At 38.9% G+C, this 27363-nt stretch overlaps 1 pseudogene; it reads left to right on the forward strand.

Annotated features, from left to right (window-relative positions):
• The first annotated feature begins 3832 nt into the window (after positions 1 to 3832).
• The window catches only part of LOC105862387 (obg-like ATPase 1 pseudogene), a 28429-nt pseudogene continuing 4898 nt past the window's right edge, over positions 3833 to 27363 (forward strand).

Raw genomic sequence — 27363 nt, forward strand, 5'->3', positions numbered from 1 at the left:
GGCTGATTTGCAAAGACACCAGGAATTTCCAAAATGGAACTCACACCAGGAAGGGAATGCCTGGACATGTGGCTACGAATCAACATAGGACCTTGCTTGTTGGTTCCAGTGCAAACTTTGGATGAGGTTGGAAATCCCTCCTGCCTCTGCTAGCTGGGATGGGCTTGGGGCACAATGTCTGAGCAGATGAATGCAAATAAAAGAACTATAGTCATAAGAGCCCTGTCATAAGGTACCATTGAGAGAGGGATCTCTCTCTTTTTAGGAAATTCTATGGCAGTAGAGTCATTCAATCAGTGGACAACAGCACAGGATCTTCAAGAATCTATCTGGCAGCAATACAAACAATGGCATTGAGATTGGGGACTGATCAGATGTGCAGTTTTTTGTCCACCTGCTATTTGGAAGCCAGATTGAAGAAACTTCCAAAATTCTTGGGAAATTCTAGACAAGGGAGTATTTAAGTAATTAATTTGAAAATGAAAGAGGTATAATAACCTTATTTGTGTCTGAAGGAGGCAAAATAGTCATGCTAGTAAAAATATTCTTCAGATGGATATTGTAATATAATCATTTTAATTCTGTGATTATATGTAGACTTGAAAGAGACACTGAGATTGGGGAATAAAGGAAGAAACCAATCTAGGATTTAAAAATATACTCGAGACTTGTTTTACAAGCAATTTCGAATTAGCCCTTGTTTTCAAATACTGCAAACCATTTTCGAGTCCCCTGCAGTGGTATCGCTAATCCAAAATTAATTCAAATTCTCTCTCCTGCAACTTCCAGAAACAGATGCAGAAATTCCAACCATAACAGATGCTTTCTGAAGTGACAGTAACTCATATCCGAAGTGTGACCATCGGGAAGGTAGGCTGAGACAACTCATAGTCACCTGTCTGATAGACTGTGGGTTTGATCAAGTTGAAGCTTGTCCTCATAAGGACGTTCTTGTTTTTCAAATTTGTTTGAATGCATATCAGAAAAGCTACACATTTTTGGCTCGCCTGTAACTTGCATGCATCCCTTATGGGACGTATGTGTCTACTTTGGTTAGTAGGTGATAAGTGACTTATCCTGGGCAGGCTAGATCCTCTTGCTACATTGAATTTAAAAGGAGGTACCATGTGCAGAAAGGAAAAGTACACAGAGAAGCAAGAGACTGAGGTTCTTATCTTCTCTCTGCCACTTAGTGACCAGGTGATCCCCAAAGTCACTTAACCTTACTGGATACAAAATACCTTAGCTACTCAGGAGGTAGCTGGACTAATTATAATGTCTTAGTTTCATTGCAAAAGAGCTATACTTCTATACAGCTGTTAAAAGTTTGTATCATGTCTCTGGGTAGAATTGTTATTTTTTACAATTCTCTTCTGTTCTTTGAATATTATATAATGAGCATTTACTGCTAATTAAAATTACTTCATAAAAAATTTACACTATTAGTTTTTCCATTTTCCCAGTTGAAGCTTTGCTGAAATGTTGACATTACAAATTTAAGAATTGTTGCTAACATAATGCTTGTTTTCACATACTATTTTTTAAAATGTAGTAAAATGTGTAGAATTAGTGATCTTGATCCTAAAACATTAGCAATACTGTCAAACTGATGCTCTAGAATAGAAAAAAGGAAATCTTCTCTAGTGTTACAAAAGCAACCAATATTCTCATTTTAGGTTAACACTGTGAAGATAAACTTTGAAGTCTTACAATTTTTTTTTTTTTGGTTATGAGATCACAGGCCAGTTTCTTAGTCTTTCTTTTTTGCCACCTGTAAAAAAAAGAGTTTCTATATGTATTATATAATGACTGCAAAGCCTTGTAGATAGCATCGCTTTATAAAGGGTGTTTATCAGCATTTTAAAAATTAATTAAACTAACAAGAAAATTCTTCCTTTCCATATTTTTGCTTTGTTTAAAAACATTTTTATTATTTTCCATTCCACAGTCTCTGACTACATATTGCAAACATAAGCTGTTATTTTATCCATAGTAATTTCTGAGTTGTCTCGAACTGAATTCTCAGTATCACAATGTGATGTGTTCACTATGTTTTGATTCTCAAATAGGGTGTTCTTATTAGAATAATCATAGTCTAGACAGTAAGAATGAAAAAAATTAAAGAATTAAGAACAAGTAGTCATTACTTTGTTTATTTTCATCCAATTATAATATGTACTCGAATCTCTTCTCTAAAATAGCATTTCTACCTAACGAATTCATTCACTAGTGCACAAAAAGAGAAGGAAAAGTAAAATTAAGAGAACTTTTAAAGAATAATTAGAAGCTAAACATGTGTTTTTGACAGCCTAAAAATGGAAATACCTGAAAATTGTGAGTGATTTAATAGGGTAATATTTTAAAATCTATACTTTAATGACTATTAAGTACAATTAAGTTGGTTTATCAAGAAGCAGATCTAGATGCAAAAATTAAGAGGTGTAAATCTCAATCTAAGTTTTTTCTTCCAGTTTATAGAGAATATTTTACTAGAGTTGTTTAATATGCAATTTCTCTTCTGTCACTTTGAAGACTTCTGCCATGAAAACAATAATTCACCTGTCTAATATTTTGAAATAGGAGACTTCTCAGTTATTATATCTTATCTCATTACTGAATAAAATTTATGTTCGTGTAGTTTTTATTGTCTTAGCAGTTTCTGGGGGACTTTGATGCATTAATTAGCTTGTCACTTGACTAGCCTGTGGAATGTTGTGACATGCAGAGGTGAGAAATTGTGACTTTCTCATTGCAAAGCTTCCCATACATTAGACTTGCGATTATTTTCTCTGTCAGGGAGTTCCCTTCCATTTTGCTGTCTGACTGCTCACTTGGCAAAGATCTGTTTCACCAAAGAATGTCTGTCTGTGAATCTCACAGGCGAGCCCTGATCAATGCATTTGTTACTTTGCCTTCAGAAATTAGTTTTCTGGAATATATCAAAAAACATTTCCCACTCTTGTTTCCAACACTCCTGGAAAATTATCATTGTCCATGTGTATGTGTGAATGTTTATGTTTTCATCAACATATTCATACATTCCATTTTCCTTGTGGCTTGGCGTGGATCACTGTGAGGTGTATTTCCAGAGTTCTCTCAGAGATTGCCAGTCACCAGCTCTGGTAACTGCTACTAACTTTGGCTGCTTTCACTTCTCTATGTCAACACCCTCCCTCACCTGCCTGTATTCCTTGCACCTCCCAACAAACTGCGATTTTATTCCCTCCCACCTGGCCTCCCCAGTCCTGACTGGAATGAGAGACCCCAGGAAGCAGTTGTTCCTGGCTGTATCTATCATTCAGCTTTCCGGGATTCTGCCACTTGGGCCTGAGTTTAGACGTGTCAGGAAAATCCTGCAGCTCTGTCACAATGTATCGGCCCTTCATTCGTCCTGTCAGAACCGGCCACCGGACACAGAGCTAAGAGCGGGGGAGGAAAAATGGCGGGCCGGGGGAGACCTGCTGGCTCCCAGCTCCTAGAGAAGGAGAGGAAGAACGCGACAGCTACACAGGGACTGGATCGCTTTCCCACAGGAACAGCATCCTGAACCTGCAGAGAAGCAGAGCGGGACAAGCAGTGCTGGGGAAAAAAAAAAAAAAAAGGTAAATTGGAGAATGGACTGGAAAGTCTGGAGAGAGCAAGATATACAATAAGGAAAAAGCGGGCGGGCTGGGGACGGCGGCGCCCCTCAGGCGGCTGGGGCAGTGTGGTCTGACCCACAGGGGGCGACTCTTCCTGCGCCGACCTCCACGTCCACGCAGGCAGGGAAGCGCCTGAAGTGAATGCGAAGCCGAAGCCGTGGCAGGGGCCGCCGGGCTGTGTGGAGAAGACGATGGCGGGAAACATTTTGAACTCTGCAGTGCGCTGTGCGCGGTCCCCACCGGGTGGGGGAGGGACTGGGCTGAGTGGACGCCTCCCGGGTGGCAGGAGGGACTTTGGAGACAGGCTTCTCGCCTCAGATGGTCACCGGGACCGGAACAAGGGAGGTGGACGCCGGAAGGGAGGCTCTGCCCTTGGAAACCGCGGGGGATTCGGCCGGTGCAGGGTGGGACAGAGAGTGCCGATCCCCTCAGCTGGACTGACGTGAGTCAGTGTGTCAGGGAAACAGTGGGGACAGATAGTGGCTCGTGGAGACAGCCTGACAAACCCAGCACCTGCTGTTCCTCCCTAAGCAGCCACCTCCAGGGCTGGCTCTCTGTGGGGGGAACAGCCGCCATTTTGGGGTCCATATCCTAGACACGCGGTGGCATGTTGGGGTTTTGGGCACCACACCTTCCCCAGCCCAGCAGGGCAAGCTCAGGCCACTGCCCCTGCCCGGCCGTTGGAGGAGGAGAGTAAAGAGAGAAGCCACTTTCTGGGCTGAATTGCCCCACAGCCTCAGGTGACCCTGCGTCCCTGGCCGGGCCAGCTTGTGTTTCACGCCAAAGGGACAGACGTCGGCCCTGGAAGGGCAGAGTAGCAAGGGAGGCCGCTTTCTGGCCTGAGACCCTCAGTGGCCTTGGGCATTGCTTCTCCAGCAGCCTGGCAGCATGTACTTCCTACGGACTAGACCAACCCTGCCCTTGGAGGTGCGGAGTAACCAGAGTAGCGGCTTCCTGGGCTGAGAAGCCAGGTGGCCTCGGGCACTGTCCCTGCCCCTGCCGTGGTGACTTCCCCTCAGGCAGGGCAGACTGTGCTGGTGGAGGCAGGGAGAAAGGAGAAAAGTCCCTTTCCCTGTGTGACTGCCTTGAATCTGTGGGGCTTTGGAACTAAGCAAAAGGGCACAGATTGTTGACTCAGTCCAGTGACTTGGTTTTGATCATCTGATAAGGTCATAACACGAGGGCTGGCTCCTGGTGCCCAGGCCACTGCGAGCTTTGGGCTTATGGTCTGGGAAAGATAATCTGGGCCAGAGTCCTTAGCAATCACACCAATTGACACCCCCCCCCCCAACCTGGAGCTGCCTCACAAGTGAGGCGAAAGAGCTCTGAATAACATGTCAGCATCACCCCCCTAGTAGCAGATCAAGCAACCTCAGAAGTATACGCCCTTAGGTTCACAGGTTCCTGTTGCTCTTCTCACCCCACCTAAAGTGACAACAGGGCTCAAGTAACCCTTGGGAGTGGCAAGACATTTCCTAAAGACTGGGGCACTTGTACACCCCATTCATGGCTTTAGAGCCCAATACAAAGGTATTGGAATGCCTTGATAATCAACTCTTCCACGTAAACTACAACAGCAAAAGAGAGGGCAACCCCATAGACCAATACAGTGTCTTCCATCTCAAACTAGTGAAGGGCATTAGAGTCACAACACACACACACACACACACAGACACACACACACGTGATCCAACACATGGGAGTCTAAGCAAGGGGTCCAAATGTGGGGCGCGGTGTTAACGCCATTGCAAGATGGCGCCGGCTTCCTGGTCACGCCGATACTACAGGACTGATAAACAGGGTGAACCGCGCAGGTGTAGGGGCTTTTCCTGTCTCATCAAGTATGCATATGAAGGATCTTAGCTTGGCCTATCAGTAATAACCCTCGTGCGCTTTCAACCTATCCCCATCACTTCCCTCCTTCCTTAGAGTATATAAGTGTGTGAGAGCTTGTGCTCAGGGTCTTCCGCATCATGAAAGTCTAAAGGGAACCCCATTAAAGCACTGTCAGAAGAACTCCGCTTGTCGCGCCCGCCTCGCCAGCAAGGAAGACGCGGCAACCGGAGTTCTTCTGACAGTGCTTTAATGGGGTTCCCTTTAGACTTTCATGATGCGGAAGACCCTGAGCACAAGCTCTCACACACTTATATACTCTAAGGAAGGAGGGAAGTGATGGGGATAGGTTGAAAGCGCACGAGGGTTATTACTGATAGGCCAAGCTAAGATCCTTCATATGCATACTTGATGAGACAGGAAAAGCCCCTACACCTGCGCGGTTCACCCTGTTTATCAGTCCTGTAGTATCGGCGTGACCAGGAAGCCGGCGCCATCTTGCAATGGCGTTAACACCGCGCCCCACATCCAAACTCACTAATCTTTGACAAGAGGTGAAGACAACAGGTCAGAGATAACCCAACAGGCTAAAACACCTCTAAGGCAATACAGAGCACATCTTCCCAGCGCTGTTAAGGAACATCCCTTCAGGGACTTGCAGTTAAGGCCATAAGCCAGCCCCAATATGAATAGAAATCTACCTCAAATTTCAGTCCTCTCAATAAATGTGAATGGCTTAAACTGTCCTCTGAAGAGACATAGACTGGCAGAGCGAATAAAAATCTACAAGCCTAGTATCTGCTGTCTATAGGAAACGCATCTAACCCACAAAGATGCTTTCAGGCTCAAGGTTAAGGGATGGAAATCAATCCTCCAGGCAAATGGAAGCCAAAAGAAAGCAGGGGTGGGCTATACCTGTTTCAGATAACATAAGCTTTAACATAGCAAAAGTAAGAAAGGGCAATAATGGGCCACTATATAATGGTGAAAGGAAAGATCCAAGAATAAGACTTAGCAATTCTTCGTATTTATGCACCCAACTCAAGAGTACCCACATGCATAAAGCAAACCCTGTCTGATCTAAATAGCATGATTAACAATAACACCATAATAGTAGCCTGGGACTCCAACGCCTCACTGAATGAACTGAACAGATATTTCAAACAGAAAATAAGCAAAGAAATAATGGACTTAAGTAGAGCTCTAGAACAAAAGGGTCTGACAGACCTCTACAGAACATTCCACCCAAATAAAGCTGAATATACATTCTTCTCATCAGCTCATGGAACTTTCTCCAAAATTGATCACATACTAGGCCACAAATCAGATCTCAACAAATTTAAAAAAAAATAGAAATTATACCGTGTATTTTCTTTGATCATAGTGGTATAAAATTAGAGTTCAATTCCAACAGAAATACTCACCACCTCACAAAGTCATGGAAATTAAACAATCTATTGTTGAATGACTATTGGGTCAAGGAGGAAATACAGAGGGAAACCAAAAGTTTCTTCAAACTAAATGATAACAGGGACACAAGTTATCAAAACTTGTGGGATACAGCAAAAGCATTCCTAAGAGGAAAACTAATAGCATTAAATGCTCACATCCAAAACACAGAAAGCTCAAAAATCAACAAACTAATAAATAGTCTCAAGGAACTGGAAAAGGAAGAACAAATCAATTCCAAACCTAGCAGAAGAAAAAGAAATAACAATGCAGAACTAAATGAAATTGAGAATAAAAGAACTATACAGAAGATCAACAAAATCAAAAGCTGGTTTTTCAAAAATATAAACAAAATTGACAGCCCTCTTACTAGATTGACAAGAATTTGAAGGGAAAAGACTCCAATAAACTCAATTAGAAATTAAAAAGGAGAGGTCACAACAGACACCATGGAAATACAAAACATTATCTTTAATTACTATAAAAACCTATATATCCCCAAACTACCTCATGTGGAGGAAATGGACAATCTCCCTAAGTTCACCCAGGAGGAATTAGAATTCCTAAATAGATCAATATCAAGCACAGAAATTGGAGCAGCAATGTAAAACCTTCCTAAAAGGAAAACTCCTGGACCAGATGGCTACACTTCCAAGTTTTACCAAACATACAAAGAAGAATTCATACCTATACTACAGAAATTATTCCATAACATTGAGAAAGATGGTATCCTCCCTAACTCATTCTACAAAGCCAATATCACCTTGATACCAAAGCCAGGAAAGGACACAACAAAAAAAAAAGAAAACTACAGACCAATATCCCCCATGAATATAGATGCAAAAATCCTCAACAAAATTTTAGCAAATAGAATCCAACAGTATATGTATAAAAAAATTCACCATGACCAGGTGGGCTTTATACCAGAGATGTAAGGCTGGTTCAACATACACAAATCTATAAATGCAATTCACCTCATAAATAAAAGCAAGAACAAAGACCATATGATTCTTTCAATAGATGCAGAAAAAGCATTTGACAAAGTCCAGCACATCTTTATGATAAAACTCTTAACAAAATTGGCATACATGGGACATATCTTAAAATTATCAAGGCCATTTATGATAAACCCACAGCCAATATCATACTGAATGGGGAAAAATTGAAACCATTCCCACTTAGAACTAGAACCAGACAAGGTTGCCCACTATCTCCACTTCTATTCAACATAGTGCTGGAAGTCCTTGCTAGAGAAATTATACAAGAGAGGGGAATTAAGGTCATTCCTGGGGGGCAGAAGAGATAAAACTCTCACTCTTTACTGATGATATGATATTATATCTAGAAAACCCCAAGGATTCAACCAAGAGACTCCTGGAATTGATAAATGAATTCAATAAAGTCTAAGGATACAAAATCAATACACACAAATCAGAGGCATTCATATACTCTAATAACAGTCAAGCCAAAATTTGAATAAAAAAATGCAATACCTTTTACAATAGCCTCAAAGAAAATTAAATATCTAGGAATATATTTAATAAAAGCGGTGAAAGACAAATGCAGAGAGAACTACAAAACACTAAGAAAAGAAATTGTAGAAGATGGAAACAGTTAGAAAAATCTGCCTTGCTCATGGATTGGCAGAATCAACACTGTTAAAATGTCCATACTACCTAAAGTGATCTACAGAACTAATGCAATCCCTATCAAAGTAACATCATCATTCTTTAGAGATCTAGAAAAAATAATTCTATGCTTTGTATGAAACCAGAAAAGACCTCGAATAGCCAAAGCAATCTTAAGCAAAAAGAACAACTGGTAGGTATCAGTCTACCAGATTTCAAGCTGTACTATAAAGCTATAGTAACTAAAACAGCTTGGAACTGGCAGAAGAACAGAGATATAGACCTTTGTAATAGGACTGAGAATCCAGAGATAAAACCATCCACATATGGTAACATAATCTTTGACAAACAGACAAAAATATACACTGGGGAAAAGAATCTCTTTTCAATAAATGGTGCTGGGGAAACTGGATAACTATATGCGGAAGATTGAAACTGGAACCCCACCTCTCACCTGTTACAAAAATTAATTCATGATGGATAACAGACTTAAACCTAAGGCATGAAACCTTAAGAATCCTTGAAGAAAATGTAGGTAAGACACTTTCAGACATTGGCCTAGGCAAAGAATTTATGAAGAAGACCCCAAAGCAATCACAGCAGCAACAAAAATAAATAAATGGGACCTGATCAAATTAAAAAACTTTTACACAGCCAAGGAAACTATCATTAGAGCAAATAGATAGCCCATAGAATGGGAGAAAATATTTGCACTCTACACATCCGATAAAGGGCTGATAACAAGAATCTGTCTCGAACTCAAAAAAATCAATAAGAAAAATTCAAACCCCATCAATAAATGAACAAAGGACATGAATAGAAAATTTTTGAAAGATGATAGAATAATGGCCAGGAAACATATAAAGAAATGTTCAACATCTCTAATCATTAGGGAAATGCAAATCAAAGCCACAATGAGATATCACCTAACCCCAGTGAGACTGGCCTTTATCAAAAAAATCACAAAACAACAAATGCTGGAGAGGATGTGGAGAGATAGGAACACACGCTGCTGGTGGGACTGCAAATTAGTGCAACCTACCTCTACAGAAAAGAATTAGGAGATACCTCAAAGAGCTAAAAATAGAAATACCATTTGATCCAGCAATAGAATTATTAGGCAATTACCCAAAGGAACAGAAGACATTCTATAATAAAGACATCTGCACCCAAATGTTTATGGCAGCACAATTCACTATTGCAAGGATGTGGAAACAACCCAAGTGCCCATCAATTTATGAGTGGATTAACAAAATATTATATATGGATACAATGGAATATTACTCAATTATAAGAAATGTCAGTGATCTAGCACCTCTTATATTTTCCTGGATAGAGCTTGAGCCCATTTTCCAAAGTGAGGTATCACAAGAATGGAAGAATAGGCACCACATGTAATCGCCATCAAATTGCCACTAACTGATCAACACTATGGTGCTCACATGGTAGTAGTATTCTTCAGGGATTGGGGGTTTGAGGATGGGTAAACTAACAACTAATGGACACGGTAAGCATTGTAGGGGGGAAAGGGCATGCCTCAAATCATGGTTTGGGTGTGGCAGAATCATAACATGTAACCAATATGTTTGTACCCCCATAATATCCTGGAAAAAAGAATAACTGGCAACCGTTTTCTGGTTGCTTGGATGGCTACCTCTTTATTGCCCACTTTCCTGGAGAAGTTTGTCTACACATCTGGTCTACTCATTGCTCAAGGCACATACGTTGTCAAATGACCTCTTCATTTTCACTGGGGACAGGAAACCTATTTCAGTTATTCATCTCTCTATTATTAAAAACTGTTTTAAAACAACAGTCACCTATTTTCACAATTCTCTGTTCTCTAGGTTCAATGGAGGTGTTCTGCTCCACCTAGTGTTGGCTGTAGTCACTTATGTAGCTGCCTTCAGCTGGGAGCTCTGCTGAGTAGAACATTCAAGATGACTTCTTTCACACATCTGGTACCTCAGTTGGGTGACAAGATTGGCTGGGGATTGACTGTACCTCTTTTTCTCCATGTGGTCTTTCACCATGTTGTGATCTAGCCCGAGCTTCTTTACACGGTGAGTGGCTTCCAAGAAAGTGAAAGTGGAAGCTATTTAATACAAGGTATTTAAAGGCCATGGCTCAGAAATCCCAGTGAGGTGAAGTCCCGTCACTTTTGTTGCTTTTGCTTGGTCAAAGCAAGTTAGTAGCCTAGCCCAAGTTCAAGGGGGAGGGAGATAGATTCTACCTCCTGATGGAAAGAGTGGTGCACACTTGCAAGGGCAGGGAGAATTGTTGGCAGCCATCTTTGGAAATGATCTAACATTGCACCTAATCACTTTCGCTGGTGGCCAATATCTTGTTTCTCCTCTTCTCATTACTTTGCCTATCCTGGCCAGAGATTTTTTCTTCCTGTTTTTACGGGGTTTTCAATCTACCAATGCCAATCCTTGCTAGATAATATGCCTCATTTACACATACTCCACAAGACACAGCAGGACTGCTGGGCATAACAGCAGAGACAACTCTTATGGGACAGCATTGGTAGTACCCTTGGTAACTATTTCAGTGGTCCTTTTTGTGCTTAAAAGTCTCTTTAATCATTTAAAAACAAAAAGTTGCAGACATCTATCTCAAGGTAATATCTATCTACCAACTCACTGTGAGTACCTGGAAACATGGCTCTAGCTATTCAAGTATTCTCGTCTTATAATTCTCCTCTCATCATTTTATAAGAGGCACATATAACAGGAATTTAGAGTTGGCTACTTGCAAAATTAGCTTCTTTTCCCTAGAATTTTAATGGGTGAGAAATCTAAGACATTTATAGTTGTGCTTCTACAGCTTCCACTTGAAGCAGCTTGTTGGACTTGTCCTTGGGGAGCCGTGTCAAGAATTTCTGCCTTGTTATCACCCAGAGTTTCCCCCTGTGAAAAAAGACTATGGACCTTAACAATTTACCCTTCTCTCTAACTCCTCTCCTCAGAGAGTACCTCTTGAATTAAAAACAAGTATGAGCTCGTTATCACCCAGAGTTTCCCCCTGTGAAAAAAGACTATGGACCTTAACAATTTACCCTTCTCTCTACCTCCTCTCCTCAGAGAGTACTTCTTGAATTAAAAACAAGTACGAGATCAGTCTTTGGGTAGAAGTGTCTCTTCCACTTTTATTTCCCTCTCTTTTCATTACTTTTTTGTTCTATTAAAAGTTTTCCCCCCTAGTGCCCAGAGAACTTTGGGACAGTGTTTTAGAGATAAATTTTAAAGCTGCATTTTTCTGTATCTTTAGTATTAAACGAAATGAAATTATTTACTGTTTGCCCTTTTCTTAGCAGGAAAGTCATTATTTAGATGACTGAAAGCTATGGCCTCTCACCTCATTTTACAGATATCTGAAAACCTCTTTATGCTTCTCTAAAGGAGCAGTTCAAGGAGGAAAGGAATTTGGACATTTTAATTTGACACATTGTAACTATAAAATAGAACCATCTAAAGAATAGAGAAGTTTTTCATCCTCACATTACTGTCATGTCATTCCATGTGACTTGCTTAACCAGAACAAAATGACTTGCATCCAATGGTTGGGGCAGATGGCTGGGAAAATTCGATGTAGTGGCAGAACAGAATGTTCAGGGGGAGTGTTATCAGCTAAGCAGCAGGCAAGCTATTGGATAGGGGGTCTGGCAAAAATATTAGAGTGCTCCAAAAGACTAGCTTGACTTGGTGACAAAGAATGCTGGCACAAGTAATATTTTGAGCCCTAATGGTGGGCTCTTAGAGAAGTCTGTCATAGGTAGCAAAGGCTCTAGCCATTACACAGAGGTTTTGGGGGAGATTACAGTTTTCCAAGTAGTCAATTAGCAGATGTAAGTAGGACCTTATTCCAGACAGAACTAAGATTACAGGCAGGGCTTCCAACTGGGAAGCATCTATTGTTTTTTGACTTCTAATAATGGCCACTCTGATCAGGGTAAGGTGGTATCTCATTGTAGTTTTAATTTGCGTTTCCCTTAGGTTAGTGTTGTTGAGCATTTTTTCATATGTTTGTTGGCCATTTGTCTATCTTATTTTGAAAAACTTCTGTGCATGTCTTTTGTGCACTTTTTGTTAGGGTTGTTTATATTTTTCTTGCTGATATGCTTGAGCTCTTTGTAGATTCTGGATATCAGTCCTTTGTTGGATGTATAGTTTGTGAATATTTTCTTCCATTCTGTAGGTTGTCTGTTTATTCTGTTGATTATTTCCTTTGCTGTGCAAAAGATTTTTAATGTAGTTAAGTTCCACTTATTTGTTTTTGTTGTTGCTGTATTTGACTTTGGAGGCCTTAGTCACAAATTTATTGCCTAGGCTGATGTCTAGAAGAATTTTTCCTATGTTTTCTTCTAGAATCTGTATGGCTTCATGGCTTACATTTAAGTCTTTTATCCATCTTGAATTAATTTTTATATATGGCAAGAGATAGGGATCCTGTTTCATTTTTCTGCGTGTGGTTACCTAGTTTTCCCAGCACCATTTATTGAGTAGGGCTTCCTTTCCCCAGTGTTGTCTATGTGGTCAGAGATCAGTGGTTGTAGGTAGATGGTTTTATTTCTGGATTCTATTTTCTGTTCCATTGGTCTGTGTCTGTACTTTTATACCAATACCATGCTGCTTTGCTTACTATAGCTTTGTAGTATAATTTGAAGTCAGGTAATGTGATGCCTCTAGATTTGTTCTTTTTGCTTAATATTGCTTTGGCTATTTGGGCTCTTTTTTGGTTCCAAATGAAGCTTAGGATTATTTTTCCTAGATCTGTGAGATATGACATTGGTATTTTGACAGAGATTGTGTTGAATCTGTAAATCACTTTGGGCAGTATGGACATTTTAACAAATGTTGATTCTGCCAATTAATGAGCAAGGGATGTTTTTCTATTTGTTTGTGTCATCTACAATTTCTTTCATCAGTGTTTTATAGTTCTCCTTGCAGAGACCTTTCACTTCCTTGGTTAAGTATATTCCTAGGTATTTTATTTAGTTTACAGCTATTGTAAATGGTATTGAGTTCTTGATTTGACTCCCAGCTTGACTGTTATTAGTATGTAGAAATGCTATTGATTTGTGTACATTGATTTTGTAACCTGAGACTTTGCTGAATTCATTTATCAAATTCTAGGTGAACTTCTTAAATGATAGCTTAAGTTTCCAAAAATGAATATCTCAGTGAACAAGGCAGAAGCTGCATAACTTTTTTTGACCCAGTCTCAGAAGTTACCCAGTGTCATTTCTCCTGCATTCTACTGGTTACAAACAAGTCACAGTTTCAAGAGGAGGGTACACAGAGTCTGCCTCTTCCTGGGAAGGTTGTCGAGGTATTTGTGAGCATATTTTAAGGCTTTGTGTATTATTATCTTATTTTACAGATGAGATTAAGTAAGTGGGTTGAACCCAAATTCAGTTGACTCCAAAGCTAAACCGCTCAATCATTAAGTTGTACTGCTTCTAAATATGAAAGGAGTAAACATTAATCACAGGAGGGAGACCATTTGGGGACAAAAGATACAGTTCTTGAGCTGAGTTTGGGAAGAAGTGGTAAAACAAAAAGTTCCAATACTAATTTAAAAATGAGTGGGTCAATTTGTTTTGTTGTTATAAAATCAAGTGTTCCTAAAGGTAATCATTCACATGTTGACTTTTTAAAAACGAAGCTAGGCTGGGAAGCATGTTAGGTCAGAAAGAAGGGCAATAAGAGTTATGTTCTTTATGGTTTGGAAAGAGGAGAGGGAGACAAGTCTTGAAGGTGGATAGGGAAGGGCACAGCACGTCCAGGATCATACAGTACAAATTTACATTCGAGGAGCTTACAGTGGAGGCAGGTGGGGAGTGAAGGCCTGACAGGTGAGTGATATTTTATGAAGGACTTTGAAGGCCATGCTTAGGAACTTGACCTTTATCCTTTAATAGTGTCATCTAAGATTTCTGAGCAGGGAAGTAATATAACTGAATCTTTGTTTAAGACAGATAATTATGTAAGTAATACAATTATGTAAATTATAGAAGTAATGTGATCTAATCTGTGTTTAAGACAGATAATTAATTTTAAGACGATAGATGGATTAGAGTGTGGTAAGACTGCAGGCAAAATAACTAAAGGATAATTATTAGGCATGATGTTGTTTTACTGCAGACGTATTTTTCTCAAGAAGCATTAATCTTTTGTCTTACTTATCCTCTTCTTCAAAGAAAAAAAGCTCTGACTCTCTGAACAGTATTCTCTAACTGAAAGACTTATTTATGTATTTATACCTTTATTTATTCTATAAAAATTTTGATATGCTTTAAAGGCAATATACAATGTGAGGGTAATTTTTAAAAAAAAAAAAAAGATCAAGGCCAGAGAAAATACAAGTTCAGTAGCAAGATAAAATGAGCTAGAAAATATTATGGAGCAATGCAAGGAATGGGGTCCTCTGAATTTACTAAATGGGGCTACAGGTTTGACCTTGAACATCCAGGAAGCCAAGGCAAAAAGGAAAACACAATCTCCTATAAAATTTAGTTCACCTATGAGACAAAAACCATGTGATCTCCAAAGGAGAAGCCGAACGACTGACAGTCATGAATTCGAAGGCGGCTGTCGCGCATAAATCAAATGAAATTAGTCATTTGATTCTGGTGTTAGTGCTAGGAGGGCACAGATTTTGATAAACTGAGAAAAATGGAGATAGTACTATGCCCTCAAGCCTCGGGAGGACGATGAGGTGAGTGAGGTACAAAGACCGGGATTAGAAAGAAAATAAATCTGTCACTGCGGGTCCTGGTCAGGGTAGAGGAAGAGGTCAAAACAGATAAGGAAGAGTCTTGCTTTCATTCTGTGGTTTGCAGAAAGGCTATATATATATATATAATATATGTCTCACCAGTTTTTAAACATTTTAGAGGGTATGTGCATATTATGTCTTTTATTATGTGCATACTTGATTTATAATGTCTGTGATATTAAAGGACCCACTGATTTAAATTTTTTTTTTTTTGAGACAGAGTCTTGCTCTGTTGCCTGGGCTAGAGTGCCCTGGAGTCAGCCTACCTCACAGCAACCTCAAACTCCTGGGCTCAAGCAATCCTTCTGCCTCAGCCTCCTGAGTAGCTGGGACCACAGGTATGTGCCACCATGCCCAGCTAATTGTTTCCTATATATTTTTAGTTGTTCTGCTAATTTCTTTCTATTTTAGTAGAGATGGGATCTCACTCTTGCTCAGGCTGGTCTCGAACTCCTGGGCTCAAGAAATCCTCCTGCCTCAGCCTCGTGAGCCCCCCTGTAGCTGGGAATACAGACACGCACCACCATTCCTGGCTAATTTTTTTTTTTTAGTTGTCTGGCTAATTTCTTTCTATTTTTAGTAGAGACAGGGTTTGGCTCTTGCTCAGGCTGGTCTCCAATTCTTGAGCTCAAGTGATCCTCCCACCTTGGCCTCCCAGAGTGCTATGATTACAGGCGTGAGCCACTACACACGGCAGGACCCACTGATTTAACTGATTGACTTGTAACAAAGAACCCTATTGATGATGGTGGCATCCTGGCTGCAGAATTTGGCATTACAATAGAAATCATTCCAAGGTCCATGAAAAGAGTCAGAAAATCCTCAAAACCAAGCATTTTGCTACTGTTGTCTATTCTATGAATCTGGCATCAATATTCATCCTTCTCGCTTTTGTCTTCCCTTTTTTCAATAAAGATCTTATTTTTGAAATATTCAAGGCAAATGGCCAGGGATAATTTTCAGGGAAACACACTCAGAATAAGACCTTTGACAACCCTGTACTGAGCAGTCATGACTGTGCAGCAGGCAGAGCTCTAAGTCTCTCAATAGATTTCTCCCAAATAATCAGCATTCCCCAAAACCTCATTCACTCTTTCCTTTTGTAGTAAGAACAATGTGATGCCTAAATTTATGGCTTGTATTAAAAGCTTAAGAGTCTGAAATCCCTAATTTGAAGTATACTTTATCCTTAACATCTTTTTTCAAGGGCTTCAAAGGAATGCATTTTTCTCCCTAAACATTCCCTTTTGTATACATAAAGTACTTTGGGTTTGAGGTAGGAGAATTCAATTCTATTTGCATTTCCTGGATTTTTACCTGCCATGTGCAGGGATCCAAGGTAAGTACTGAAGGAAGATAAGGTAATAAGATATAGTTCAGGAAATGCAACCACAACTCAACACTGGTACAAATGGCTATGGTTGGGGCAAGAGGGTGAGTTCTAGGCAAGATCCCATCTGACTGGGTGGAGAGAAATCAGGAAGAATTTTGTAGGGGTGCTGGGAAGTTTGATATATAGAAACAGGAGTAACAACTTCAATACAATAAAAGGATCCTTGTCACATTCAAAATGAATATCTAATATTTAGGAAACATCTTTAAATATAATATAACACCCAACCAAATCTTAGGTGAATAGCAGAAGAAATGTTTCCTTAACAGAATTATGGAAACTAATAAATTGAATGTTTCCTTTGAGTTGCCATCAGAAAGAAAACATTTTGTTTCTCCTCATTTCCTGGAGGAAATGAGAACTCTACCTGGAAAAGAACTAAGTTGAAGTCTTTGTACCCACACACCCAACTGCCCAGCAGCTAAAGAGAGGAACATTTATTTAATAATTTTTAAATAATAGAGAGTTCTGCTCTAAAGTGTTTAAATGCTGGAAAGACTGTTGCAACATGTCCCTTAGTGCCAATCTTCCTCTTTTTATACACTTCCAAAAGTTGGAAGAGCTTTTGGGTTTTTCTTGATTATCTGAAATTCAAGTTAAAAAGTAGGCTAGGGATGACCTTACTTCTACTAAATTTTCAAGAGCTGATGAGCTCACAGTTCAAAATGATGTGACTTTTTATTTGAGGTATGTCATCCAATTGAGGCAATTTGTAGTGGAAGCTTTACTGATTTTTTGAGAAATAGCTTGTAAAAAAAAAGCTTTAGCTCACAAATCTAAAGTAATGGAAGAATGACAGAGAAGAGACTATGGCACACATAAAAATGATTAAAAACACTTACTGGTCTTCGTTCTAAGAGGTCATTGACTGACAGGACATTCATAATCTTAACATTCCAAAAAAGAAAGCTTAGCTTGAGAGCAACTGCTTCCGTATAAGATCGATCTGTTGGAATAATAGAGAAAACCCAAAGGAAAACCTGAAATCTTGAGCTGTAAGATAAACAAATCTGTACAAGTCCCTGGTCTGTGTTATTATTCCTTACTTGTTCAAAGAGAAACTAAAATAGTCTTAAGAATGCCATGTGGGTTAGAAAAAAAGGGCTGATTCTGCCATTCATTTTCTATGCTACCTCTTTGAGTTCATGTGTTCTCATTTGTAAAACAGGAATTAGTAAATACTGTCATAAATCTCATAAATCTCTCCTAGGACTTTTGTTGAAATAAAATAAGGTAATAGATGCAGGGGCATTAGGCAAAGTATAAGCTAACAATAATCATTTTCATTTATACACAGAATGGTTAGTGTATACCGTACACAGGCTTTTAATATATTATCTTATTTAAAAACCCACAACAACCTGGAGGTAGGTATACTCACCCTTCTACAGAGGACACTGAGGTTAGCAAGTCTAAGAATTCGATCCTGGTAATAATACATGATAAAGCTAGGATTCTCTAATTCAACACAGCTGCATAATTATGCAAGCGTTTAAGAACTGGAAGGATCTCATGGGTCACTTTATTCAATCCTACCATTCAGCAGGTATGCCTCTTTATCATTTTAAATCATGCTTCTCCATTGTATACTGGTTCTTTTCCTAAGTGCCACTGAATTTATCTTTGCCCAGAACACTCCTGTCCCTGACTGTTCATCCTGCCAACTTTTAAACATTTTTCTAATGTCAACTTGACACCACTGTGGGGATGTGATATCAAGTGTACCACTGCATTCCTGGCTTCAGCACAAATCTGGTCACTTAGTAGGTACGTAAATATTTATTAAATGAGAGATTGAAGGCAAGGAACTAGACCCAGAGAAATTAATTGAGTGGACTGGACCAATGCCATATGGTAGCACAAATCTCCAAATATCCAAACCTCTTGTTCATTCTACTATATCACTGGCCATTAAGTTTATTTCTTGTCCAAAATAATGAATTTTGAAGCTGAATACTTAATCATAATCCATTAATTAAAACCTCAGTGAATCCCTAAATTAGTCATGCACTGTAAAAATAGAATGATATATTATTTTGATTAAGAAAAAAATCAGCTTACAGGAACATTGAGATAGCTAAAACAAGATTTGGGACCAATTAATAATATAAGAATGAAAAGCTAGAAGCAATATGTAGATATGAGAATAAAGTCTCAGAGCTACTTCCTATTAAGTTTTGCAGCATATGGAATAGTTTGAGTCGGTCCAGTTTGAAGAACATAAAATTCTTCCTCCTACTTAAAAGGTTCAATATCAGCTTCTTCCTGCCAGAGTGTGCAGCCACGTTAGAATAAACTGCAAGATGGAAAAAATGCAAGAATAAAAATTACATACATAGAGGTTTAAATAAATGATGTTTAGGTGAACTTGTGATGCCAAGGGAAAAATTATAATTTTAAAATGAAAAAGCATATTTTCATCTATTAAGAAATGAGATAATTTCAAAAGTGATTTCACTATGCCACAGCATTGATAGATAGTGTTATTCATGTCAGTGGGCTAATCCATTTTTTCTTTTGCCTGTTAAGCAATCACTATGCCACCTAGTGTTTATTAAAATTCATTGACAAATGATATACAGCAAGATCAAGGGAAATATGTCACGCTTATAGTATGATTTATTCTTTCAACTTAGGGCTCATTTTTAAATGGCTTCGTAACCTGGAAAGTTAATCTAACACACTCATTGTAGATGGACCGGTTGAGATAAATTTGAAATGAAAAAATAAAAGGAGGACCATGTGTGTTTTTTAAACTCTTCCTGATGGAAAATTGGGAGGATATACAAAAGTATAGAGAATAGTATTAATATAACAAACCCTAAGTCTCCCCACTCACTTTTAATAATTATTAATAATAACTCAAGGACAATTTCGGTCCATTTATACTCCTCTCTCTACCTAGATTATTTTGAGGCAAGCTCATTTTTTTTTGTTGGAACAAGTCTTATAATATTCATTGATCCAAAAACATTTTAGTATGTATTCATAAAGCATAAGCACTCTTTGAAAATAAAACCAGAGCATTATTATTAAACCCAAAACCATTAATAGTAAGTTCTTGATACTATCGGCTGCTTAATTAGTGTTCACATTTGTGTGATTATCTCATAATTATTTTCACAGTTGGTTTGTTTGAATTAAGACCCAAATAATGTCCATACATTGCCATTTGTTGATGTGTCTCAAATTTCTTTTTATCTATAGATTTCTCATCTCTCCCCAACTTTGTTTTTTCATTGTAACTTATTTCTTAAGGAGACTAGGATACTTACCTGTTAAGCTTCTCATATTTTGCAATGTTTTGGTTGCATCCCTGTTATACATGGTTTAATGTGTTTCTTTTTCTTGCATTTCCTGTAAACTGGGGGAATGCTTCCTTAGTTGTGGTGAGTATTTCCAGCAGGAGGCATGTACTGTCTGGCTGGTGCTCTGTGGTATCAGCAGTCATTAATGATCCATTATTTCATTAAGGTTTGCAAATAAAGTAATGTTCTAATTCTATCACTGTTCTTTTTTAATTAGCAAGAATACTTTCAAATTTTCATCTCATCATTTATTGTCACAAGGTACAGTTCTAACATGTGAGGAAAGATAACTGCTTGATTTCATTTTACTTTCACCTGTTTTCCAAATAATGAGTTGTTGCCCTAGCATCTTCCAAATGTTACCAATGAGATTTTTTAGTATCATTATTGACTAATGGATTGAAACATATTTGACATATTTCAATAAATGGCATTTAATATTCATTTGATGTTCAAATTGTCCCATCTTTGTCCAGTTGAAGACTCTTCTTTTGGCTCTTCCAGTCCTTTTGACATGATGTTTTAGGCTTATTTTGGCATTAGAAGATATTTTAGGTTCATCTTTTATATTCCTTGCCTTAGCCCTGGAATAGGCCATTTTTCCAAGAAGCTCCAGCTTCTTTTAGTGGAAAATAGAACTAATATTCCACAACTTGGACACTAGGGTGCTCATTGCTACTTGCGTTATTGTTATGAAGCCCTTTTTTGTTTGTTTTCTTTTCTTTTCTTTTTTTTTTTTTTCATTTTAGCGTATTATAGGAGTACAAGTGTTAAGGTTACATATATTGCCCATGTCCCCTTCCCCCCTCGCTTATGAAGCCCTTTGAAAGGACAGAACTATGATACATATGTCCAGATATATATTTTTTAAATTACATTATTAGTTCATATTTACATTTCCCATTAAAATATTAGCATTATGGAGTTTTAAATCATTTCTTTGATTTTATTTTTTCCTTCTCATGCCACAATCTTGATTCCTATTGACATGCACAGAATTATTTATTTGATTTCTCCAATATAATATCTAACAGTTTCAGAATAACGATACCAATATTATTATTAAAATATGAGATTTAAAACTTGAGTTTAAGATTTTCTCTTTGTTTTTAGGGGACATGCCTAGGGATGATTCATCAGATTACTATATATTTTAAAGTGACTTGAAGTAATTTCTCCTTTATGCTTATGCCACCAATTTGATGAACAATGTTTATTCCTTTCATTTTGCTTTGATTTGTACAGATTGTCTTTTAAAAATTGTGTTATAATTATTTATAGTTGGACTGTATCATATAACAACTATAGTCTGTCCTGTTACCCTTATACCCATCATGTAGTGCTAGTTCTACCTGCAAATATATATATTCAATGCTCACCTCCAATCCTTATGCCAATTCCTCTTCAGTCATTTGGTTGTATGAGTCATTTTATGGTAGAGTCTTCAGGAAGGTCAGGTGAGAACAATACTCTCTGGGTTCTTGCATATTCATAACAGTTTATGTATGTTGTGTATGCTTTTATACTTGAATATCTGTTTGGCTGGATAAAAAAATCCTTGCTTGCATTCATCATTTGTAATACATTATATATATGCTACGCCATTCTCCCATGGTACAAAATGTTCCTATTGAAAAGTCTATCAATCTTATTTTCTTTCCCTAATGAGTGGCTTGGTCATTTGGTTTGATTTGGTTGGGTTTTTCCCCTCTTTCTTTTATGATCAATGGATTTACTGAAACATATCTCATTTTGGCCACTGTGGGTTGATTTTCCAAAGTACCTACTGAAACCTTTAAATATGTAGATTCAGATATTCTTTATATCAGTAACACTTTCCTGAAGGATAATTTCAGTTCGTATTCTCTCTCTGTGCTTTCGTTTTCTTCTTTGGGGACTTCTGTCACACGTATGCCAATATGTAAGTCATAATCTATTACTTTCTCTCCAACCCTTTTTATCTTGTTTTTTATTTTTGTTTCAATTTTTTATTTTCCTCCCATTCTATTTTCTTTTTTTTTTCTTATGATGTTTATTTGTTGTTTTGCTCATCCTACTTCAGTCTTCATTTCTGAAATTATATATTTTTTCGTTTACTTCTAATTCTTTCTGAATTCTCTCAGCTCCCTTTTCAAACTTTTCTTTTGTCCAATCATCCCATTTTCTAATTCTGATTTGTGGCATTCTTCCATAGCTTCTGTCATTTTCTCAAAGACTCTAAGCTGTTTTGGAAACATTAGGCTAGATGTTTATTGTCACATATATTATTATGACATCATTTCATTGTCTATAGAAATAGTGTTCTCTGTCCGTTGTTGTCTTTTTCTGTAAAATTACGTCATATGGGAATCAACCACAATCGCTACTGTAGCTAATGGCTTTCCTGTGCTCTAGAGGGGAGCATGCCGAGAATGCCTTCCCTCACGTCAGTGCTTTGGGGCTCCCTTTTCTGTTGTCACTGTGGTGTGTTGTGATCTATAGACTTGGGTAGGAACACACCCTGTTCTGGGATATGTTCCCTTTGCTCTCCCTCCCATCTTGGTCTCACCCGGCTCTTTCTTACGCCTTTCATATCCCTGTTCTGTCCCATTTGCATTCAATGCCTGGCAGTTTCTCCTTAGTGTGGGGATTTGTCCTGCGTTAGGAAAGCTGCCTTGAGTATTTGGGTGCATCTAAGTATTAACTGTTGTATCTTGGTCGTGAATTTTAGCTGTTAGAATAACAAAAACTTCTTTATCATTTGAGATGCATTTTGATGTGAGGAATCAGAGAGTTTGTGGGAGATCTGGAGCCTTGCGAAGGCCAGTCCCAGTTTTGGCTGCGCATGTAGGATTGGCCAGGTGGACTGACAGTGGACTCTTCCCCTTGGGAGTGGGTACTGGCCATACTGAGAACAGACTCTTCCTTTTGGGAAGTTAGCAGTTCCTGTTGGCAGTTCGCTTTCTAGGCTGTTGTTGGAAGTGCCTTGTCTTTCTTCTTCCTCCCACTGCTGTTAGCACAGGCATCTCATTGCTGTTGGTGGTTTGACCCTTTCTTCTCATGGGAATATTTTATCACTTTGTGTTGATGTTGTCCATGAGTTTTTGCTTTGCTATATCAATTGTTCTGTCTATTTTTATAGGAGGATTAGGGGGATTAGCAGCTGCTGCTGCTGTCTTTTTGCTTATGGGTAATTTTGGAGCAAATGTGGTGCTGTAGACATTTTTATGCACATAAAACCTAAGGTGAAATTATATTTGTTTTCTTGATAATGGCATTATCCTTTTATTCTCCCTTAAACAAATCACATAATAAACATGATGCTGTTTCAAAAGACAATAAAAATCACTGAAAAGGATTTGGAAAATCTCAAAGATCTCAAGAGAGAATGCTGTTTTGTCTATGTTTGTCACATTATAAAATAAATCATTCCAATTCCTTTCAAAGATACATACTGAGAATTATGACCTTTTTTCTTATGATAAACCTCTTAGAAATTCAAGTTTGAAGAACATATGAATAATAAGCCAAGAAATACAAACCGGGTGAATTAAAAGGAAATGAACTCCTAGCCTTTCAAGAACAGCCTATTATTGGGCTGTTACTGTATAATGTGCAACTGCCAACATCTTACATCACTTATTTTCTATTCAAAATGATTAATAACAACTTATGATTACTTATCACATGGTATGACAATCACCTTATGTAATTGATTTCTGTTCTTTTATTTTTAACTTTCTTTGTCTAAAATGGATCTGATTCTCTTTAGGGAGTAACTAGGTGCAATATGTAGCATAGACAGTCATTTCAGTTATCAACTTCTATTGTGTATACAGGTAGTGCTACTTTAATTAATATGCCCAATCTCCAGGAAATGACTCCATCCACCACTTAGTTGCTCAATCTGGACACTCAGTCTTACGTTATATTAGACTTCTCCTTCCACCTCACTCCTCCTTCAAATGAGCCATCACACCCTGATAAATCCATCCATAAATGTCTCTAGAATGTTTCTACTTCTCTCTTATTCCCTCTGCCCCACCCTAGGCCTGGCAACCATCTCCCTTGCCTGGGCCATTGTAAATACACTTTCTCCCTCCTCCTATATTATCTCCAAGTTTTGATTGTTCAAAGCTCAAATGTTATTTTGCCATTTCTCCACTTAAAACTCTTCAAAGTTGTCTCACTTCTCTGTGTATAGCGTCTAGAATTCTGTAGTCCAAGACCCATACTGTAAGGCTGGTGGCAGGTACCCCCTCCCCTCCCTAAAGAAAAAAGGAGAAGCCCATAAGACCCACAAAAATAACTGTTAGGCCCAGCTAAGTTAAAGGATAACCACTCTCAGATGCCCACCCGGATAAGAAAGTTTCGGTTCCTGGATTCCGCAAATACTGCCAGCCCCTCCTATTTCTCAATAACCTCCAAAAGTCACAGTGGAAAATCCCCAGCTCTTCCTTCCAAAAGTCCCTAGCCCGCCTCAGACAGTATAAAAACCTTCACCTCTTTCAAACGGGTGCGACTTCTCAGGCCCCATTCTCCTGGGACCTGTGAACCTTGCCCACAAGTGCTCAATAAAGCCACGTTGTTTGGCCTACTCTCTCTCTCTCTCTCTCTGTTTCTTTCGCCACTGGAAAACTTTACACACACATTTGCTATTTAACAGCAATTTAAACATCTCCCCCTCTCTTGCACATAAATCTTTATTAAAGTGAAAAATAATTTGTCATTTATGTCATTATTTTCTCTGTCTGTTCTAAATGCTTTCAATGACTATGAAGCAATATTATACACTTTTGTGGCATGCTTCTCAAATCTCACCAATGCAGCCCGTTGATAAGGCAAAGCTGGGTTTACTGCTTACCATGGTAAGGCCTCCATGGAGTTGCCATAGGGTCCCCAGGGAGAAAGGCAAGGCCAGATTTTATGGAGAATTTGAAGTTGGGTTTAAGGTGGGGCTTTCAAAGCATGAGATTGGTTAGGGTTGGTAAGGGTCAGGTTTAACAGTTTAGGATCGGTGAAGAAAGCAAAGCAAGAAATTTGAGGCAAGGGGTTCAAGAATCTTACGAATCATAAACCACCTCTTGATGCTTCCTTGTGAAGAACTGATGGGACTTTCTGGAACTTCCAGTAATGAACAATCAAGTCATTTGCCAGGTCAAGAGCACCCTGGAATAGTAAAGTTAAGCTAATCAAGATATGCTAATAAAGCCATAAGACAAAAGGAGAGTTAAATCACATTAAGGTAGACACTGATTATATAAATTGAATAGATAGCAAAACCAGAATAAAGATACCTTCCTGTGACTCCTATAAATCATAATGTGGACAAATCTTGAAGTTTTGGAAAAGTTGGGGTTGGAAACTGGATGAAATGTCATGATCAGAAATGATTGTCAGTTGCAAATTTGTTTTCTCTATTTTATGTTCTGAAATTCCAGAAGTGTTTTGACATCCATTCTTTTTGTCATCCGGCTCCACTATAAGGCCAAAAATTGTGTTTCTGACCTGTCTTAAATCCATACAGACAGATTATATGAAAATATATTGTTCTATTTGCCTAAAGCAGCTGTGTTTCAAGTAGGGGGTATCCCAGGCTAAAACGTTCTTTGCAACTTTGCAATTTGGCATTTGATCATGAGGTCTTCACTCTTCACTTTTTTTTGTTTTTTCCTTTTCACACCCGGGCTCCACTTTTACACACTGCTTCATGTAAATGTGGTCTTTTTTTTTTATTATGATGGCAGTGGTTAGAAGGGGGTGAGGAGGTGGAATGGAAAAGACTTGTCTGGCAATTTCCCCAAAATACTTTTAAAAACTCTCTGGCCAACTTGGAGATATGGACCATCACTCTTGTGTGGCAGACTGGGCCATCCATCCTCGTGGATGTATGGCAGCTGCAGCACGGCTGTCAGGCCAAGGAAGCTATCAATCTTCCTGCATATTAACATGCACCCTTAATTAATAATAACAGGTAAAGCTGTCTTTAAAGGGAGATGATGCGATAGAATTAAGTTTGAGAAGCAGATAATAAAGGTGGTGTGTGAAAGTAGTATTTCTGGACCAATCCAGTTTGATTGCTAACAATATGATCATCTGTTGATATTTCCCGTGGTTTGCTTTTTAGAAGGTCTCTTCTGTGGTTCTGATTTGGGATTTTCTAATGCTTATTTTAAAAGACTAGACATCTCTCACTTTGTCTTTGGAAAAGGTAAGAGAACAAACTTAGGCCTATCAAATTTCTGATGCAACATTTTAGAACTTTGGCTCCCCTTTCCTGACATCCATCAGTTTAATGGAAGCCCCAGACAGCGTCTTTTGGGCATTGGGCTATGACAATGCCCAGAGGCTGTGATTTCTAAATGGTCCCTGGGCTCAATCAAAGTCACGTTGACTCAGCAGCACTGAGCTATGCAGGCATTAATAATCCTTTGACTATTTCACCCTGCACTTTTACATGTTGAAAGGCGACCTAAATGATGACCTTCGCTGAAGTCCCTAAGGCAACCCCAATTTAGATAATGAACAACCCAAGGAAATGTCAGGAAAAAAACAAAACAGTACATCCAGAATAGTCTTATTTTGGTTGTGTTTAACGTATGATATGCTTCTGAGATTCACTGCGAGTGATAGGAAAGAAAGCTTTATTTAACCTCTTATCTTACCTGCATACTGTTCACCTTTAGAATCAGTCAAGGGGACACCTGATTAGATGGCACTCTGCGACCGCCCGTGGACTGCTATGGGTCCGTGGCCTGTCGGGGACCAGCCGCACAGCAGGAGGTGAGTGGTGGGCGGTGATGAAGGGAAGCCTCATCTGAATTTACAGCCACTCCCCACCACTCATTTCCCTGCCTCCCAGTCCGTGGAAAAACTGTCTTCCATGAAACCAGTCTCTGGTGCAAAAAAGGTTGGGGGCCACTAATGTTGGCCCTAAATGTTACTCTTCTCCCAGAGATGATCTCATAAGATTCGAGTAACTTGTAGCCAGACTACCGTGCAAGTAAGGGGCCCCAGCAACCTCTCATGCAGATGAACTCTTTTTCTTCTCCAGGCTCTAGTGTAGGTACCTTCCCTCCCTTCCGGGCCTAAAAGTCTCACAGCTAGCATGTCAATATCGCCGTAAGGCTGCTTCAACAATCCCTCTACCTGATTTTGGCTTCCTGTTAGCACGGTGAGCCAGGGTGGGTTGCTGGCTTTCTTTCCCCAAATTAACCCCAGAGAGTCTAGAAGTGAGAAAGAAAGCATGGAACTGCAGAACTGACATAAAAATGGCGTGAACCTCCTGGGGAACATGAACGGCTGGTGAACTCCTGTGTGTTTGGGGGGAAGAGATGGAGAACAGGCTG

This window comes from Microcebus murinus, chromosome 25 (assembly GCF_040939455.1).
Source record: "Microcebus murinus isolate Inina chromosome 25, M.murinus_Inina_mat1.0, whole genome shotgun sequence".
NCBI classification, from domain to species: Eukaryota; Metazoa; Chordata; class Mammalia; order Primates; family Cheirogaleidae; genus Microcebus; species Microcebus murinus.